At 43.7% G+C, this 12054-nt stretch overlaps 1 pseudogene; it reads left to right on the forward strand.

The window, feature by feature from the left end:
• Positions 1-12054, forward strand: part of LOC140384796 (toll-interacting protein-like) — a 74409-nt pseudogene that overhangs the window by 3400 nt on the left and 58955 nt on the right.

The raw sequence follows: 12054 nt of genomic DNA on the forward strand, positions 1-12054 counted from the left end.
TTGTCAGCTCCCCCACCTAAACTTGCAGCAGCTTTGTGCAAAAAGATTTTAAAGCAGCGTAAGGCTGTGATCATTCGGAATGTATATTTAAATATGACATTTGTTTATCAGACTTGTAAATAGTGAACATTTTGTTCCAGTTTTTATTGTATTGCACCTGTTCCACATGCTGGGAATGCCGTGCAGATGCTGTCCTTTGTTGGTCTCATAAAAACAGTACAGATGGAAATTTTTTCCATGTAAAATTTAATTACTCAGGATGTCAAAGACTGAAAACACATTTTTCAAATAACAGATGCTGTAATTTTACAGAAAGGTAACTTGATGTTCATCATAAAACTAATTTTATGCTGCCTATAATTTTGGATTTTACTTTGTGGATTCACACTTAAAGTAGAGCTTTTCTAAAATGGGCAACACCCCTTTAGCACTTCATAGTATTTTGCAAGGGCTCACGGTGATTTGAAATGAAGGATTATTGCGGTAGAAATATCTATGCGATGCACTGCAGCTACTCGCTAAGGCTTGTTTGGCAGCACCCCGCACAACAGTGATATCCACCATCTAGAAAGACAAGGGCAGCAGGTGCATGGGAACATCAGCATCTTCAAGTTGCAGACCATCCCAATTTGGACATCAGTTGCATTGCCACTATTTTGTCATGACTACTGGGTTAAAACCCTGGACCTTCCTATTAAACAGCGCTGTAGCAGCGCCTTCACCACATGAACGGCTGCTGCTAAAGAGGAATGCAAACTACCATCTTCTCAAGGGTAACTAGGAATGGGCAATAAATGCTGCCCTTAATAATGAGACCCATTTCCCAAGAATGAATAGGAAAAGAAATTGGGCTTCTGAATGCCTGTTTTTAAGGGCTACTTCCGTGCGCCACCTGATTGGTTTGGGGCATTTTCTAGGTGTCTCTGACGGTGTCTGGAACAGCCTGATGCCTCTTGCAATGGAATCATGAAGAGCAGAGGTGGACCCCACAAATCCACAGTACCAGCGATTTACCCCACTCCCTCACCTTGACCCACCATCCATCAGTACCCTTCCTTCCCAACTCAGCACTGCTGGCAAGGCAGCAACTCAATATTTATCTACTTAGAGTGGGTGAGCCGCCTGTGGAAACGCAACAGATGCTGACAACTCGCCCAAATAATGTAACGGCATATCAATGATAATGCTCTTAGATGAGCTACGATTAATTTCTACCGTATTAAGTGTGATTTTGTGCGCAAGACACTTTGCATAGTAGCAAAATGTCTGAAAGATTCCTATCCCATTAGGTTAGAAGGAAAATAACAGAAATATTCCTAATGCTCCACTACATTATTTTTGGAAACTCAAAGCAAAATCATTCCTGAAACAATCACAACCCAAAAGTAGGAAACTCAACCACCACTGAATATTTGCTAACAGACACTGGGTGGCAAAAAATATGCGTTAGACAATAAAGCATTCATGCTCACCAGGATAATAAGGGATTTATTTTTATTTGTGTTTCAGAGAAAGGGTAACGTGTTTATTAGTCCCGTAATTCTTCAAGTGCTGTTCCCAAAGGAATCTAATTAAACTAGTTGAAAGATTATGGGAAGGGCTTTGACCATTAGATTTGTAACTGGTTTTTAACTGGAAGAAAGTAGACAAGATAAAACAACATGAAAGAGTTTCAAAGTTTGTTGTCCATTCAAGTGTGTGAGCGTGTGTGTGTAAACAGAAACTTTTCAGGTTCTGTATCCAGTGAAGCAAATGGGCTATTAAAGCATAAGAGTGGGAAAGGGGTCAGTGAGTATGCAGATCTGATATCCATATTCTTCGCAGTCTAACTGCATTAGTCTTCAATCACAGATTATTACCATTTTTGGTAAAACAAGTGACTAACAGCCAGAACCTTAGTGTGCCCTGATGGTTTTAGGAACTACACTGTAAGCAGAAGCAGCCAAAAATAATCGCAGGTTTGTTAGTGCTAAATTTATACGCCAAAAGTTTACTCTGTGGACTTCTAAATGCTTTGTGGTGACAGATGGTAATGCCAGGAAAAGATTTAACATCAATATTACCCAAAGATGTAGTGTTATGTCAGTAGCTTGTGTTAACGAGCAGAAATTGTTGAAGCATTCAAAGTTTGTTCCCACTTTGTAGAGTAAATCTGTTCAGTTTTCACTGTTAACATTCATCAAAGGGATTTCAGTCAGAGCAGTTCTCCATCTTAAAGAGAAACCAATCTTTTATTTGGTTGATTAAGGTAATAACTTTAAAACCTACTTCTCCGTCATTTACCTGCAGCCCACCTTGACCTTGGCAGTCCCACTAGTAAAAAGGTTTAATTTCTTCAAAGCATTTTGTTTTGCTAAGTTTAAATATTGTCGCCATCTGCACTTGGAGATTGTCTAGGCGTGGCCCAAAAGCTTTATTTTAAGTGTGAAATTTAAAAGCATTAGTAATAAATAAACAAAGAAAATGTCCCTGTATCTTCAACAAGCAGTCTTCGATTTGCATGCATGAATATAATTCCCTTTTCCCCGAGCCCCCACTCCAGCACCAACTTTCCCATTGTTATTTTCCCTCCCCGCATTCTCTTCTGAGCTTGTCCAAAACCTCTCAGTAGTTCATGGAAACTGGCCGCCCTGCTATTTACTGCTATTTTACAAAATATTTATCACCGAGATGTTTTTCGGGGACATCATACAACCTTGGGTCACGGGGAATCATTCAGATTTTGTCCTTGATGCCTCACAGATTTATGAGATAAACTGACAAACTCCCTACAAGTGGGAATGGGCTTTACTGAAAAAATAAGCTTGTTTCACAAGCAGAAGCTTTATAACTTTCTTTCTCCCCGCCCCCACCATGCCATCAACTACAATTTGGAGATTATGTGATCACCGTGTTGGTTGATGGACAAATGCTTTCCCATATTTTTCAGGAAACGTTTGTCTGCCATTGTTTCTTCCCTCTATCATGAAGCTCATTATGCATTCTGGTAATTGAACATGATAAAGAGATTAATGAGGTTGGCCTATTACTGACATCCATTCTCTAGTGGACTGTTCTCCCAACATTCAGTGAAGCAGGTCGATTAACAAGACCGAATGTAAGTATAAAAGTGCTTCAATCCCCACTTCAGCATTCAGAGTAAATGCATGTTGAACCCCCTCTGACCGGGTTCATGGACAAAAACTTGACAAGTTTGAAAAGGTTGGAATAATTCAAGAAGAATGTTGTCAGCTTTCCTGTTTGTGTGTGTGTGTATATTCCTCAAAATGAGCACGTGTACAAATGAGATTCATAATAGCGATAACGTTTTCGTTGACATGAATGAAATTTGCCACAAAGAGTGAGGTTAATAAAATGAAAACTTAGTTTGACTTTGAAAGAGTTTTCTCCTGGTGCTAGTATAATAATAGAGCCATAGACAAATTTTTCACAAAGTTTAGAGTTAAACTAAAAGGAATGATCGATTAGCAATAGCATTTAAAAGAAGACCAATACTAGCTTGTAGGTTTGTACAGAAATCATTGTAAATTGATGTGGCATGTATTAACTTTCTATACATCAGATTTGATTCCAGTACAGCCCTCCACCTAGGAGTGAAATTAATAATTTTAAATAGTGCGGCACAGTGACACAGTGGTTAGCATTGCTGTCTCACAGCATCAGGGACCTGGGTTCGATTCCAGCCTTGGGTCACTGTCTGCGTGGAGTTTGCAAATTCTTTTTGTGTCTGCGTGGGTTTCCTCCGGGTGCTCCGATTTCCTCCCACAATCTAAAGACGTGGTAGGGTTTGGTGGATTGGCCATGATAAATTGCCCCTTAGTGTCCAGGGGTGTGCAGGTTAGGTAATGAGGTTACAGGGATAGGGTGGGGTGGGCGGGGGAGTGAACATTGGTAGAGTGCTCATTTGAAGGGTCAGTGAGGACCCGATGGGCCGAATGACCTACTCCTGCACTGTAGAGATCTAAGATTGCATGAATTTTCATGAGGTGCTGACCCAAATTTTCAATTTCTCAAGAATAGCAAAACAACTGAAATTACTCTGACCCTAATGCATGACCAAAGGCTGGGGAGACAGTGGTGTAGTGTATTGTGGCTGGACCTTGTAATGCTCTGGGGATCCAGGTTTGAACCCTATCATAGCAGATGGTGGAATTTTACAGATCTTTCATGATCTCAGTGAATGGTGGAGCAGACTCGACGGGCGAATGGCCTATTTCTGCTCCTGCGTCATATGGTCTTATCTGCAGTGTCATAATGTATCTTTACTTTGAATATCATTGCAGTCAGTAAAATGCAATCAGAATATTCTTTCAACAATTGGAACTTTACATGATTCATCTTAAGTATTTTGGTATCTTCTTTTCTGCAGGGGATCTGTTATCAGGCAAGGTGCTTTATCAACTGTGTAACAGTTGCATGTGATGCCCAATAAAAGATACCGGTACTTTCATTGTAAAAGGATTATGTACATTGTAAATTACTTTCACTGATAAATTGTCTCATAATTACAGGACCTTAACAATTCTTAAGCAGGAGCCATAGCGAACATGCAACAGACCATATATTAATTACTTTTGCAAAATCACTGAACTTAAATATATTGAAAGAAAGCACCTGAAACAATTCAAGGTTTAAAAGTGTTAACACAAACAGAATGAGGTGCTGCTACATTGAATTTATGTGAGTAAAAGGGGGAAAAAACGTCGATGAGATTAAAATGTCAAGACTGGTCAGTCTGCTGCTTGAAAACATGCTGTCACCCCTTTAAACGACACTCAATATAAATCAACCGATAGCCCAAATGGATAATCACTGAAGCCTCACCCAGTGAGCACAGCAAGAAGTCTTACAACACCAGGTTAACGTCCAACAGGTTTGTTTCAAATCACTAGCTTTCGGAGCACTGCTCCTTCCTCAGGTGAATGAAGAGGTATGTTCCAGAATAGTCGTTTCTGCCAACTTGTGCACAGCAAGCTTGCACAAAAGGCAATGTGATCATGAGCCAATAAACTCTTTTTGTGATGTTAATTGAGGGAGAGACATTGGCCTGGACACTGAGGGTAGCTCACTTCGATTTCTCTGAAATAGTGCCATGGGATCTTTTACTGAGAGCTCTCAGGAACTTAATTTAGTATCTTATTTTAAAAATGGCACCTCAGACAGCGCAGCACTCCCTCAGCACCAGCGTGCCCACTTTGATACTTGTGCTCAAATCTGTGTGCTCATATGAAAATTAATCCCTTTTTTCGTTCTCCCTGGTCAACTTGCAGCGATAAAATATCTTAATGATCTTTTTAAAACTGTTTACATCTTGAATAAGTTGATCACTGTATAGGATACAAAGAACAAAGAACAATACAGCACAGGAACAGGCCCGTTCGGCCCTCCAAACCTACACCGGTCATGATACCGGCAGGGGCTGGTTTAGCACACTGGGCTAAATCGCTGGCTTTTAAAACAGGCCAGCAGCACGGTTCGATTCCCGTACCAGCCTCCCCGAACAGGCGCCGGAATGTGGCGACTAGGGGCTTTTCACAGTAACTTCATTGAAGCCTACTCGTGACAATAAGTGATTTTCATTTCATTTTCATATCACCCTTGGTCCAAACCCTCAGCACAAAGAATACAGCACAGATATATTCCCATTAGTGGGATAGAAATGAATTATGTTACATTTTAATGAAGTTATTCTGTACTGAAAAGTAATAAGAATCAGATCCATTCTACAACTCTTCATTAGATAACAGCCATGTGTCAGTAATGTCAAAAAATCAACGATTTTACATGAACTGTTTTAAAAATAGTTGCCAGTATTTTCGGTAACTCTTCAGTGATTAAAACAATCTAATTTGAATGAGTATTATTTTTAAGTGCTCCCACAAGGCTAAGGAAAGAAAGATTTGGGGGAACAAAATGTAAATACTTAAAGCGATACAATCTTATTTATTAGGCAGCGAAAGAATAATCTAAAACTGGCTGGTGCATTTTGATTTATTGATACCATGCACATTAGCCAAAGTTAGCAGGATTGGAGACACCGTACATTGGCACACCATACAATTCAGTCTCCTCCCCCACCTTTCAAGTTTCACCCACATCCTTGGGAGGAGGCCAAATGTCTCTCAAGATGGGGATTCAACTATGGATCACTAATGTGCATCCTGATGGGCATTTGTAACAGGTGTTGGCAGAAAGCAAGCACACTGCCCTGCCCTCTTGATTGTAGGTGTTGCCAGAGAAATAACGGAAATGAGGAGCAAAGCACCAGGGCCCCTGGGGTAATCCTATTGGTAGGAGATAATGGAAAACAACCAGCCAGGATTCAGAAAACCAATTCTACATCGCGGCCTTTAATTTCCATGACACCAGCTTTTATTTCTGAATCTTAGTTCTGGATTGATTTCAGAAGACAAATTCACCTATGCTTTGGATTATATTTAAATTCCTTTGCAAAGCTGCCCACTAAAGAGGTTGGCTGGTTACCTGCCCTCAAGACTCTCTATTTTGAAGTATTGTTCTTCTGCCAGGCATTTTAAGGTGCCAGAGCTCAGCCCAGTCTGGGTCAGTCTGCTGTCAGATATTAATCTTTCCCTGTGGTGCGATGCTTTGTTTCCACATCCCTACAGAGCCCAGCTTGAGATCAGGACCTCATTTATTGTGGGAATATGTTTTTGTATTTAATGGGAACACAATTGGGTACGTCATCAGGATTTATAAATGGAAAAGAATAAGGCAAGAAGCCTGATGTTAGTTACAGAATATGATTCCTGCATTGTAGGAAATGGTTAGGAATGCAGTACATCTGTCAATATTTTCTGAGGAATGAAGGTGGTGCAGTAATCTTTAAATCATGCTGTTAAAATTGTTGCATTGTGAGACTGCATGATCCCAACGTTTTGGGTTGGATTTTATCCCTGCCGATGTAGTGCAGTATTATACAGTGCACACCATTGTAATAAACATTTAGTAATGCTTATAATATGATAAGTTCGTCGCTGCAAAATCTCTATCACTGCCTGATTACACCAGTGTGCGCAACGACAGAAATGCAGCACCGTCGAAACTCTAAATAACCGCAGCAAGAAATCAAAAGCATTCAATGAAGCAAATTTAAATGTTGGGCGTAAATATTTTATTATCCAAGGGGCCACCTGTGAAATCCATCATTGAAATGTATTATCTCTTGCTTGGTATATAAATAAAAATAAATAAATAGTAATAATACTGCAAGCACAGTTTCATTTATATTTCTAATTATTTTTGTCAAAAATAGTAAGTCGAAGCATATTGTTTGAAGACAATGGGACTACAGGAACTTTTGTAAAGGATGCTCGCACAGCTTTGGCAAAAAGTGATTCAAACAATGGTAAACAAGTTAACCGTGACTTTTAGTTTCAAGGGTTTAACAAGCTGGAAAGGCTCAACAGCGTTGCTCTAATAAAGTGTCTTTCTTCCCCTTCTGCAAATTCTGGTTGATGTTTAAGTGTGAGAAACCCTTTCAGTTTTGCTCCATGGTGGTTGTACAACATGTCACAGTGGTGACAGACTGTGCTACTTGCCCCAGCTCATCCCTCGGAAGCAGGTTTATTTTCCTGCTGGCTCCAAATGGGTCACTAATGCAAGGATCCACTGAGATAGAAACAAAGAAACATGGAAAATAGGAGCAGGAGGAGGCCATTCGGCCCCTCGAGCCTGCTCCACCATTCATTATGATCATGGCTGACCATCCAACTCAGTAACCTGTTCTCGCTTTCCCCCTATATCCTTTGATCCCTATAACACGAAGAGCTTTTTCTTTTTTTATATAAATTTAGAGTACCCGATTCATTTTTTCCAATTAAGGGGCAATTTAGCGTGGCCAATCCACCTAGCCGGCATATCTTTGGGTTGTGGGAGCAAAACCCACGCAAAGACGGGGAGAATGTGCAAATTCCACACAGACAGTGACCCAGAGCCGGGATCGAACCTGGGACCTCCATGAGGCAACAGGGCTAACCCACAGCACCACCGTGCTGCCCCTAAGAGCTTTTTCTAACTCCTTCTTGAAAACATCCATGGCCACATTCTCCGTCGACTGCTGCCGGAATCGGGAAACGTGATTGGGCAAAGAATCGGCTTTGGCACCAAAATCGTGGCCGGCACCAGTCTCACGCCAAATCACAATTTTCCAGTGCCTCGACAGCGGCATCAATGTGTTCCACTCCGCACGTACAGTAAACTACATTTGCATACCATTAGCGGGCTTGCCCCGGTTTTCTCCGGGGCCTCCGCGATTCTCCGCCTCCACTGCGGGGAATTACCGGCGGCGAGGTTCACTTGTGCTTTGATAAATCGTGAAACAGGCACCATGGCTACTGAGGGAGAGAGAGGGGGCACAGAAAGTGTTCAACATCGCCCTAGTTTGCTGACAGTTGTGCCGCTGGCCGGGGGGCATCTGCCAGGGCCGGGTGGAGTAGTGGGGTTGAGGTGGACGGGCATGGAACACCACTGCTGAGATCTGCAAGGTATCCATGCAGCTGTGCACGCCGCTGCCGTGTTAGGTGCACTGGTCTAACACTGGCTGCAACTGGATGCAGCTTAGATCAGAAAGATACTCCAGACCTTGAAGTTAGTTCAATCAGGTTTATTGAACTAATAGCACAATTAGCACAGTTCTCTGTGAGTTCGACTCTCTGCTAACTTAAGTGTGGTTACTCTGTCTGACTGAACCAGACTAGGTCTTAGCCACATGGTGGGGGTGTGAGATTGTAACAACATCCTTGACTGACTCTCTAGATGTTCATCAGTGGAAAGAGGCGGAGTGTGAGTGTCTCGTGTCTTTTATAGTCAGATCCCACCCCTGAGTGTCCTGCCTGCTTATTGGTCATGTCTTGTTCTCTGTGTCCATTAGCTGCGTGTCTGTATATCATTATGTGTGTGTCCGCATATCATGACAGCCGCTAACTGTCCACTGTGAACTCAGGGCCACGGGTCATATAGGTGACCCCCCGCCCCAGGACACCCCCTGGGTTCCCTCTGGCCCCAACCAACCAATCAGCAGGATGGGCACCATCCAGCACAACCAGTGCCATCTTGTTTGCTGGGATGAGTGTGTGTGGGGAGTGAACTGTGTCTATGCAGTTGCAGCTTGTCAGCCTCCTGAGTGCCAATCATGGACCCGGTAAATCCTGCACCGTTGCTCATTGGAATGAAATGAAATGAATGAAATCAATTGTGTTCCATGTGCTAGCCCCTCAATGGTCGCTGAATCGGTCCAGGTGCCACGTCAGTTTTGCTATCGTAGAAGTCCACAAATACTGACCCGACAACAACACTTAGCCTCAGGAACGGAGAATTCCGCCGACAATATTTTGGCCTCAATTGATTTCTGTGGTAGAGAATTCCACAGGCTGACCACTCTCTGGGTGAAGAAACTTCTCCTCATCTCAGCCCTAAATAGTTTACCCCATATCCTCAGACTGTGACCCGTGGTTCTGGACTTGTTCACCATCAGGAACATTCTTCCTGCATCTACCCTGTCTAGTCCTGGTAGAATTTTGTATGTTTTGATGAAATCCCCCTGATAACTGTTGCCTCTGCACCCAGTGCCCTGTTTGGTGAAAGGCAATATGGATGCCAGGTGCAATGTCCATCTGTGGGGGGCATAAAGAGAAGAACAGAAGCTCACAAAAATACAAAATAACAGCGTTGACATTACTGTCTATTTTCTGTTTGTGCTTGCTGATTACATGTTAAAATATTAATGCTCACGTGTGAATTGACATTTGTTTATATCTGAATTGGATAAAAGAGAGGTTACTCATTCTCCTTCTCTCTTGTTCTTATTCAAGGGAATGAATATCTTGCTTCAAGCAAGAGGAGTTTGAAAGCGACTGCTAAACTGGAGGATTTTGATTCCCTTTACTGCTTACATACAGACACTGCCTGTGAACTGGTGGTATTCCCCTGCACCAAAATACAAAACACAGAGGGTGTTTGCTGAAAGGATAGAAAGGAACTCAAGAGAAGTCAACATAAGGCCCATCCTGCTGCTCCACACACGTTTGACCTCCACTCTTTGAAGTCTTGGACCTTTTCACTTTTCTTATCAAAAGAGCCAGTTAAAAGGGAAAGGACACAGCTCTCTCTCCCACTGTTAGAAGACAACATCAGGTAAGAGTAAGGAATTCTCACTTCAATAATGTGGCTTATCCCCTGGGATTCTTTTTCTTCATAAATATTGAGTGAATTGATCATGTATAGACTAGTTTCTGATGTGTGCAGCATTTAAGCAAAACATAACCCTATGAAATATATTGTATATGGCTTACGAACAACTTCAGATGTGTAAAGCTGGCGTATTCCCAGTCTTTAATGGCATTCAGAGCTGCACGCTATCATTAGTATTTTTGCTTCAGTAGAAAGTAAGAAAGTGACTGAGCCTACGAAAGTTTGAAGGTTGTGATTAGACAATAAATCAACTGCTCCGGTACTAATATGTTGTCACTCAAGTTCTGATTGGCTCATTAAAGAGAACCAGAGCACTTCCGGGTGCGGCTATGCAGAGCTAGGTCGCATATTCGATAGCTCCCGCTTGGAACGGACTTTTGGGCTCTTTACAGGGCCCCCACGGCATTTGTTTGACATTTCCCGGTGTGGGAAGAAGACTGCAGCATTCCCCTGACAGTGTCCCCCAGGAATGGTATGTCTCTTGGTTACCAGACCCGGCAGAAACAGTAAAAGATTTGGCTGTAACTGCAGGCGGGGGAAGGGCAAGCTTAAAGCTGCAAGCTGACTTGAGGGCCTTTATTAAAGGTGAATTCTAGCAGCAGAGGGAACAACTGTGAAAAAATCTACCAAGGCCATTGAAGAAGCGGGGACGAGGCTTCCGGTGGTTGCCATAGAGGAGTAGGTCGCGTATTCGGCAGCTCCCGTCTGGAATGGACTCTCAGACCTTTTTCAGGAGTTTCCACAGACTTTTTGGGGCAGATTGGTGAAGCGAACACTGCCAAAAGGATTCCCTCTCGAGATTTCCGGTTGCAGCTATGCGGAGCTAAGTCGCACATTCGGCGGCTCCCGCAAAAACGGACTTTTGGGCTCTTTTCAGGGCCCCCAAGGGCACTTTTTCAACATTTCCCGGTGTGGGAAGGAGTTAATAATAGCTCTCCATTAGTATATGGCTTTAACAAGGAGCGGGGCGACAAAAAAGGTGGTGGTGGACCAGAAGAAGGAAGGGAAGAAGGACAAAATAGCGGCGGGCGGAGACCAGGCAGCGTGGAGGCAGTGGGCGGAGGAGCAACAGGAAGGTATCCAGCGCTGCCTCAGAGAGATTAAAACGGACCTGCTAGAGCCGATGAAGGCTTCTATTGATAAGCTGCTGGAGACACAGACGGCCCAGGGGGTGGCGATCCGAGAGGCTCGACAAAAGATCTCTGACAATGAAGACAAGATCTTAGGCCTGGCGGTAAAGGTGGAGGCGCACGAGGCGCTCCACAAGAGATGGCAGGAGCAGTTCGAGGAGATGGAGAATCGGTCGAGGCGGAAGAATCTGTGGAATCTGGGCCTCCCGGAGGGGCTGGAAGGGCCGGACGTCGGGGCCTATGTGGTCACCATGTTGAACTCGCTGATGGGAGCGGGGTCCTTCCAGGGGCCCCTGGAGCTGGAAGGGGCACATAGAGTGTTGGCGAGGAGGCCCAAGGCTAACGAGGCTCCGCGGGTGGTGCTGGTGCGGTTCCATCGGTTCGTCGATCGGGAGTGTGTGCTCAGGTGGGCCAAGAAGGAGAGGAGCAGCAGGTGGGAGAACGCGGAGGTTCGGATATATCAGGACTGGAGTGCGGAGGTGGCGAAGAGGAGGGCCGGGTACAATCAAGCGAAGGCGGTGCTGCACAGGAAGGGGGTGAAGTTTGGCATGTTGCAGCCGGCGCAACTGTGGGTCACCTACAAGGACCAGCACCATTATTTTGAGTCTCCGGAGGAGGCGTGGGCCTTTGCTCAGGCCGAGAATCTGGACACAGACTGAGGGTCGGGATGGGCGATTGGGGACTGCGGTGGATATGTTATGCCTATTTTTGGTTT

This window comes from Scyliorhinus torazame, chromosome 10 (assembly GCF_047496885.1).
Source record: "Scyliorhinus torazame isolate Kashiwa2021f chromosome 10, sScyTor2.1, whole genome shotgun sequence".
NCBI lineage: Eukaryota > Metazoa > Chordata > Chondrichthyes > Carcharhiniformes > Scyliorhinidae > Scyliorhinus > Scyliorhinus torazame.